Genomic DNA, 9342 nt, shown 5'->3' with positions numbered 1-9342 from the left:
AAATCTGTTTTCTTTTGCTTTAGCTGAAGGAAATTGTGGTTCATCCAGTTGTTAATTTGCGCTAGACAGTGACCCAATACGCTGATTGAACTGCTGTCATTTGGGGACATTGATAGCTATTGCTGTGTGTCATCTGCATACCTGTAATAGCCAACTTTGCATTTGAGACAAAGAGACTGAACAGAAGGAGCCCAAGGACTGACCCTTGAGGAACCCCACGTCATGGCCATCTGATCTGATTGAAAACTTCCAATGGTCACAAAGTACCTCCTTTCCTCTAATGAAGACCTAAACCATTTCAAGACTGTTACATTTAATCCCACCCAAGTTCCCAACCTGTTCAACAGTATGTTATGATCAATTGTATAATATGTTGCACTGATATCCAACAAGACTAGTACCGACACCTTCCCTGTGCCAGTGTTCATTTAGTACTTTGATAAGAGCTGTTTCTGTACTGTGATCGGTCGGAATACTGATTGGAAATAAAAACACCTCTCTCCTCTATTACGCAGTGAGCAACACTGCAAACTATAGCTATTAATAATCCTCATACTAAATACCTCGGTAACAGTGTCAGTCAGAGCTTATCGTCGCTGTCATGTGAAAAACACTTATCTCCATTAAATTTCATTTTCTTATTTTTACATGAATTATGTTTCCGCGTTACAGACATCGCACTAAAGTGAACATTAAAAAAGTTTCCAAAATCGGATATAAGTGTTTTTCACAGGACAGCGACGTTATTCTCTTTGCAAAGGCAAACATTTCGATACAGCCCTTTCTTTATCGCAATGTGCAGGCCTAAACCAGTTAGTATACAGTAAATGGAACAATTCTTGTGGATAGTCTATTAAAATCCAGTTAAAGGCAAAGATGTTAAAAAAAGACGAAGTAGAAGAAGAAGAAAAATGAACTGGAGATGTGGAATTTCAGTAAATGCATGTACAATAGTGATACTGTAAAGTATACGATAGGGGCAACAAAGCTTTGGTTAGAACACACACACACACATAAACACACACACACACAATAATCTGTAAGGTTTTTTGTTATAGGCTGAGGGTGCTGTTTGTCTCGGCTGTTGCTGCAGCTGCCAGGGAACAATTTGCCCACAGGGATCATTAAAATTTGATCTCATCTTAGCTCTTACCTCATCACCCTCTGCCTTTGATTGTTAAGAGAAAGGTGGCAGGAAGTAGCAAGTGATAAAACCACCCGAGAAACAATATTCCTTAAATGCTGTTGCATTCTCTTTGTGATTCTTCATGCAATCTCTTAAAAACACAAACAACTAAATCAAATCTAAGTTGTCATGTTCAAGTAGGCCTACCTTGTGAAAGCACTCAAATGTATTATTATTTTTACTCTGAACATTTCCAGGGTTGAACGCTGCATTGAAACAAACATTTGACAAACCAGTAATTTTCTGAAAGTATTACATGTAAACTGTTTTGTAAACCTAATCACTGATGAAGAAAATTGCGTCAACCACGCAAAGTGACTTTGAACTGTGGAATAAAAGTTTGAAATAAACTCAAGCGATCTCCCTGAACAAGGTAAGTGATTTTTTTTGCTGAAAACAAGGACAATAAGAAGGAAAAATAAATTGCATAGGTGATAAAAAGCTCATGCCATTTGTAAAGTGGAGTTTTTTTCTGAATGAAGGTGAGTACTTTCAGTCGGAGGTTTTAAGCAGTTAACATCCTCGCAATGTAAAGTGCAAACTGCTGCCGTGTAAATGGTGAGCATGGCGATGTTATTGACAGTCTCGGGGCGGATGGATGAGTGTGGGAGCTGCAATGAAAGAGCATTATGGCCTGTAGCCTGTTTACTGCACAATTCATTACCCTTCCAAGGACAAATGAGAGCAAAATAACTCAGCCATAAGCAAGCAGAAATATGGACAATAATTAAAATTACTATCGATGTAAATGACCCAAAATCATTTGTTTCACCATATAAAATAATATCTTACCATATTGAGAGTTTTTCTGAAAATGTGCAGTGATCAAGGTTTCAGTAAAAAACATTTTTAAATGAAGTGTTACCTTGAAACTCTTTTGAGAAACAATCCATCTGGCCTGTGAGATTAAGAACCCCCCCCCCCAAACTAAAGCTTTCCATGCACACCATTGCCAAAAGAGTTCAACAGATGATCAAAAGCGAGTCACTAATGCGATAAAATATAGACTAGCACATTACAGTGGAAAATAACAAATAATACGACGATAAACTGTTGTGGCTTAAGAATGGCTAGCATTCACTTTAACTATGCAATTACGCACTTACCGCTGAACACACCTCTGAAATGACACTCTAGATACGCTGACAACAAATGATTTAATTGGATGCACTGTATCTATTTGGAAGTGACCTCTGTGTATAATCTCCACTCATTTTTTTTTTTTTTTTTGCTCTTTCAGTGCATCTTGTCATTCCAAAAAATTACCCCCTGTAAAACGTACTGGGCTTGGGTGATAAGAAGGATGATGAGGGACTTAAAAAAAGACAAGATGGAGGAGGCGCAGGGTGGGTAGTTGGGCAGATGTTGCTTTGTTTAAAGACTGTTGTGTAATTAAGGGCAGAGGAACAGAAGCCTGACCCATTTTCTTCTTTTGATCAGCTGTCAGGGGGACAGGCAGGGGGTCCGCTGAGGGACAACCTGTCTATTTCCTCTTCAAAAGTTTTGTCTCCCTTGCAGACGAAAGGCGGAAGCCAGTCTCGTGTTCATTCATAACGTCTTGCTCATAAGGAAAAAAGGAGCAATCTAAAGATGTTGATAAAGTGGGGAGAAATGTAAGGATGAAATGTTAAATAGGACCATGGGTGAGGTATGATGCAAGGGGGGACCTGGAAGGTGGGCGTGGGGCTTGTGGAAGGCCCAAGGAGAGGAGCTGAGGAGGAGCAGATGTTGAGGGAGGAAGAAGAGGCGGAGAAGGAAGCGGCAGAGGTTGGTTACAATATGGCAGCACAAGCAAACCTACTCATGGCGCTTCCAAGCAGCTAAGGGTGCCTACCTCTTGCTGATAAAATGCAATTGTGAACCAGGTTGGCTGCTTTCTACTCATCAGTCACGACAGAAAGAATGTTTTGATCATCATCTGGTTGTTGTTTAGTTACCAGGATTACGCCAGAAAAGGAACACGACTGATTATCAGTCAACTTTGTGGTAAGATGGCAAATACAAAGTCTTCAGTCTCCTAGAATGAGAAAATAGTTTTCTGTTTGAACACTTGAAAACAAAAGAAACACAATATAGTGTGTCAAAATTTCTTTTTGCCCTTTGTGTTTTGATATAGCACATTCTCCACTGCCTGGAATAAACAAACAAAGTGCAGTGTTGTTGTCTTCTGTTGTCCTCTGTAAAACACGAAGAAGTAAATGGCCTGGTAGCTAATAAACAGGTGAGCAAACAAATGAACAAATATTTTTTTTCATCAGTTTTTCGATCCTCTTTTTGTTCAGTGTTATTCTCTAACTCAAGATAAGCACACACATGCACAAACAGATAAGGAGCAAAAACTAACTATGTGATTGTAGGCTTGTGTGCCAATTAGTTATTCATTTGGTTCTTTTCATAAAATTAGGTTAATAAGAATTTCATATGAAATCGTTCACTTGTGTTTCAAGGGGTAAACATGGCAGACAAACAAAACAAGATGAATGTATTTCCGGAAAAAAAGATCCCTGCACATAATGTTGTGTTTTACCACAAAAAAGAAATAATATTATTTTATTTCGTTATTAGTTAGATATACCATATGTACATGAAAAAAACGGACTTGCTTTCCCAACTATCCTAAAATATGTTTTCTACAAGCTAATTCTACAAAATCCTCATGAAAACATTCCATTTGTAATGAGTCTTGACATACATATGGGAGTATAAAGGCACGGGTGGCATATGTGGAAGTAAATCATGTGACTCGTCACGACAAGACAACATATTGTCAAGTTTGGTAAGGTCACTCAATGATGTTTTTTGAGGGGGGGGGGGGTAACAGCAAGTCTTCAAAACAAATGGATTGTGTTCTCGCTGAGCATGTTTCTTTATTGTCAGATGAAATCACCCACCTGGTTAGAGGAGGCTGTGCACAGTTGTACAGGTAGTTATTCATTCAAATTTGGGAAAGTACTGATGTTGGATTTTTTTTTTTTTTTAGACAGAAGGAACAAACTGTTTTCAAACATTAAACAACACTTGTCAAGAAAAGAATGTCTACAGAGATATGTCCACATTGTTTTATTAAAACTGGTCAACACCAAATGTAAGAGATGTCTTTATGTATCCCTAAACATATTTTTGATGCGGACTTCAAAAACGTCTTTATTTTTTTCCCCCAGCACGTCAGTTATTCGTGGTATGTTTTGTTTTTAAAGTTGATCAACATAAAAGCTTGCGCAATATGGATTTTTATCATGCGTTGTAATTTCTGACAACGACATTTGTGAAAAAAACTTCCACCTGCTGCTGAAACTAACCCTTAATTAATAATTATCACTAACTATATCACATATGAAATTACTGTAATTATATTATTATTGTTATCATTATTATGAAAACCTGATGTGCTAGAGAAAAAAAACAAGGGCAGAGTCAGAATCAAAAAACGTGCCAAAAAGACGTTTGGAAATGTTTATTTGAATCTCTGTTTAAAAATATCATAAAACAAAAGTTGACCAACATGATTTGGATTACATTAAGTCAGAGTTCTAAATGATAGAAATAACTTTTATAACAGACTCTGTATTTGTTGCATTAAATTATAACAAAAAAATGTCAAACTGAATTTGTTCCTATTCTTTATCTACTGTATTTCTCTCTTTAAGTCAAATATACTGTGTTATTCATGTTCCAATTATTAAAACAGTCTGAACAATGTCCCCACATAGCGCATGAAGAACCCCTAGTGCCATACTCACTTTAAAAAAAAATCACTATAGTACAATCAATATTTTTTTTGTTGGTTGGCTAGTTGGCAAATATGGACCACCGGTAGCTCCAGTCTGCTCAGAGAGAAGTCATTGGATATGGAAGTCAATGTTTGGTCACTTTGTTGCTACTTGCAGACACAAAGGCAGATTAGCTGGCTGACTGTTGAGATAATCAATAGCCTGTTTATTTACACTCTCTTTGGAGTCATGTTGCTCAACCACAGATATGAAAAAAACAACAAAATAACATCTGCGTAATGTAGCGACAGTACACATTTCTAATTCAATATTAGTTAGACTTAATTATGCCTTTTGAATAATAACCACCTGAATCCGCCTGCGGCTAATCCACGCTTCTGCTACTACTGTGATTTGTACTGTATGTTTTTAATAAATAGGGACAGAGGTCCTGTACATGGCATATTATAAAATGAGAATAAAGTTGTCGGGTGATCGGACATTTTCGCCTCCTGCTCTGTGCTCTCTCTCATTCTGTCTCGGTGTCTCTCTGTCCCGGGCCATCTGCTGTGTACTGAGCAGCAGTATTGATCTGCAGCTTTGTGCTGGAGACCACATGCTAATCTATAGCGTTAGTGACAAACCCCGCACGGCTTTGCCTCGCATCTGTCCCACTGACTCTCTCTCTCTCTCTCTCTCTCCCTCTTTCCTCCCCATATAACCAGTGTCGTCCTCCCTCCCTGAATCTCTTCCTCTCGATCGTTCTCTCCCTCAATGACCGAGCATTTTTTTGGGGATGGGGAGCCATCTGTCCGCCTGTAAACTCATCTTCCTCCTCCTCCTGCAGTGGTTGGTTGCTGCACGGTGAGTCCTGTTCCATGTGTTCTGCATTTGACGGCAGCCATTTTCAGTCTCGGTCTCATGAGACTGGAGGGCCAGAGGTGGCCAAAAATGAGAAATAGTTGGGAAACAGCTATGCGTAAAATCAGTTACACATTTTCACAGAATCGAGCTTCAATTATAGATCTTGCTTAGAGTCATAATAATTAGACCCCAATGTACGGTCTACACAATTATTGATATTTAAGAAATGTAAATATATTCAATTATAATATTATATATTGTATTTTTTTGGGGTGCTGTTTTTCTTCAGAAGCAAGTGCATATATACTCTAAATTAATTTAAAGAAATACAATACGTCATGTAAAGTTGTATAGAAATAAACTACAGCAATGGTAAATGAAAAATGAGTGCATGTTGATTTTGTGTGAGTCTATTTTCATCATTATTTTGATCATTTTTTATTTTTAAAGAAACATTTTAATATATAGAGTATACACAAGTAACAAAAATACAGTCACTAACTAAATGACATCTCGATGTATTGATTATACAATTAGTCTCATTTTATATGTGCAAAGACAACATTTACGTACATGTTAATGATGTATCAAAAGGTAGTTTTTTGGCTTTAATATACCATATAAAGAAAAAATAATTACAGTACGCTAAACACTGTATAAAATTAAAGCAGCGTGTGTGCGTGTGTGTATCTTTTAGAAGCAGTTTAATATAAATAAATACAGTGACTAAATCAATGAACTAAATAATGACAATGCACAGCAGTAGGCCTATTGATAAAACAGAGCGACACACATTATTCTTGTCAAATGTTCTGTGTGCAAGAGACCAAATCTACATACAAGTATATGATGTATTAAAAACATCATGTTTTCAAAACATTTAATTATACTAAGAAACAAAAATACAGGCATTGACCATCTGAATCAAATTTAGCTAGACAGATTATACAGAGGGTGATGTAATATATATTAAGAAATAATTCAGTCTCTGACGAAGTAATTAAAATGCAGCTGTTTAGATCATAGCGTTATGTTTAATATTCAATATTATACTGTATTTTACTTTGTGTTCAAGTAGTCCCAATCTTCAAACACATTTTAAAGTATAAAATATAAAAAGGTTTTATTTAAAAATACCTGAAGTTAAAAAACAAAAATTCACTCACTATAAAATAATAAATAACGACTGTTGTGTAGAATGAAGCAAGTATACAATACACATTGTCAGTCTGTTTTTACACATAGAATAGAAAATAGAGTTACCTTAGTGTAGCATACAAGAGACTTTTGTTGTCTTATTAGTCACATGAAAAACCAACGTTTTTAAACCTTAGATGAAACACATAGATATTATGAAATACCCGTATTACAAATGTTCATATTCAGCCTTGTCACATACTGTATCGGTGCATTTTATAGAAGCATATGATTAAAATCGGTAAATAGACAAAGGCATACTGTAATAAGTGATACTGGGTGTTTCTTAATGAATTGAATTCAAAGGTTAGTGGAGACAAATCTATTATTTACAACACACACGCGTGCACGCACACACACACATTGTTGATATGTCATAGCAGAAGCATAACAGTGTAAATAGTAAGAGCATAGCTTCCTATAGGTTATCCTTCATCTTGGTTTTGGCGAAGAATAAAATAAAGAATCATCTCACAACACTCGTATTCTTCCTCCATCTGATGCCACCTTCCTCCTCCTCCTGCTCCTCACTTGCAGCGCCTCCTCCTTCTCCTTTATTCTCTTCAAATCTTTTCAAACTTTTCAGACCTGCTGCCTCTTTTGTTGAGGTTCTGTTAGCCATGAAATCAGCTATTAATGAGAACACAATGGCCGCGTGCAGAGCCGCCCGCTGTATTCAAATGTGACCACACGCCATCATCTCTGTGTGTCCAACTCTAAATAAACACACACTCAACAGCCATTCATCTCTGTCTATGAATTAGTGTGCTGGTTATTATAGATTCTTGAACTTGGTAAGCTGCAAAACAGCACATTATATATATATATATATATATATATATATATATATATATATATATATATATATATATATATAAATTCTAAATAACTCCTGGATAGTTTTGCCTATATTTTTTTCAAATTCATGACTCCATAACCTGCGAGATCACTTTACACACATATCGTCGCTGTCTTGTGAAAAACACTTATGTCCATTTTTTTTTTCATTTTTCTTATTTTTACGTGAATGGTGTTTCCGCGTTACAGACATCGCATTAATGTGAAAATTTCCCCCCAAAAATGGTGTTTTTCACATGACAGCAACAATAAGCTATTCCGAGCTTTCTGTCAGAAGCGAAGCTATAAGAATATTTTTTACTCTACTAAGTTAAACACACTTTGGACACACAGCTCCATGGATGCATGCACACACAGGACAGTATGCTGGAGTAAACATTGGAAAGAACATGACCACAGGCAGAAAGAGCTCATGCTAATTCAAATCAATATTAGTGATGAATTTCCATGCGAGCTTTGTTTCCTTCCACAGAACATGCACGGTGATCTGAGGGCAGCTTTTATTTCTCATCTGTACACACTGTAGGCATCAATACCAAGCATGTGCATGCATGTGTTTGAATACTGTACCCCTCAAGTTTTTAGTTACAAATGGAGAGAGGCGTGTCACCATAAGCACGCTAATATTTTTTTTGCAATTTTGAAAATACTGTAACTGTAAAAAATATCTTTGAATAGTTGCATTCTTTCCACGTTACAACACATGAAAGCACAATTTAACAGGGTCACAACATACTGTGAATATTCTTTATCTACTATTATTGTTATTATTATTATTTTACAAATTTATTATAGCTAATGAGTTATTTTGTTCAAAATGATCATGTATAGATCTGAATGTTTACTTGTTGTACTGTACTCTTCCTGTATGTATTAGTGTTAAGTAAAAGTTCATCTTAAATAAAACGTCTGTTCACATGAAGACTTGGTAGCTGTCGTTTATAAGGAGAAAGTTCAGATTTTCATTTATAAAAACAATAAAATATCTGACATTTTGGCGATAGATTTGAACATAAATATGTCAAGTCTTAATGAAGGAACTGGAAAAATAAAAATAAAAAATTCCGCAGTGTTACCACATACAAGGCAAAGTTAGTTTTACAGAGTTGTTATTCATTAACCAAAGACTGAAAAATGCAGGGGAACTTTTGGGACTCCTTCCTTTACATGATTATTTAATGTCCTCTGGAGTGTAATTCTTTTAATCATAACATTTGATTTAACCTATTGATTTCCTCTCTGGCTGAAGAGCAAGAATCGGTACAAGGGCTGCAGACTGAGCTGGGGTCTCTGACTTTTGAAACTTCTGATCAAAGAGGTGGATAAGAAGGAGAAGAAAAGGAGTATCAATAATTCACAACAACTACACAAAGCTGAATTAGAAATGACAGCAGATTAGTGGATCTGATTAGTCTGACCAAAGGTGCCTCAGATCTGCTAGAGATTTATTGTAGAACTATTGTTCTATGATCAACAACATGCTACACATTTTATCTGGTTGTGCGGACTTCGTAAATGTGACACTTA

This window comes from Filicampus tigris, chromosome 15 (genome assembly GCF_054856515.1).
Source record: "Filicampus tigris isolate MCC_2025a chromosome 15, RoL_Ftig_1.0, whole genome shotgun sequence".
Classification (NCBI taxonomy): domain Eukaryota; kingdom Metazoa; phylum Chordata; class Actinopteri; order Syngnathiformes; family Syngnathidae; genus Filicampus; species Filicampus tigris.
Note: the sequence above shows the minus strand (reverse complement) of the source record.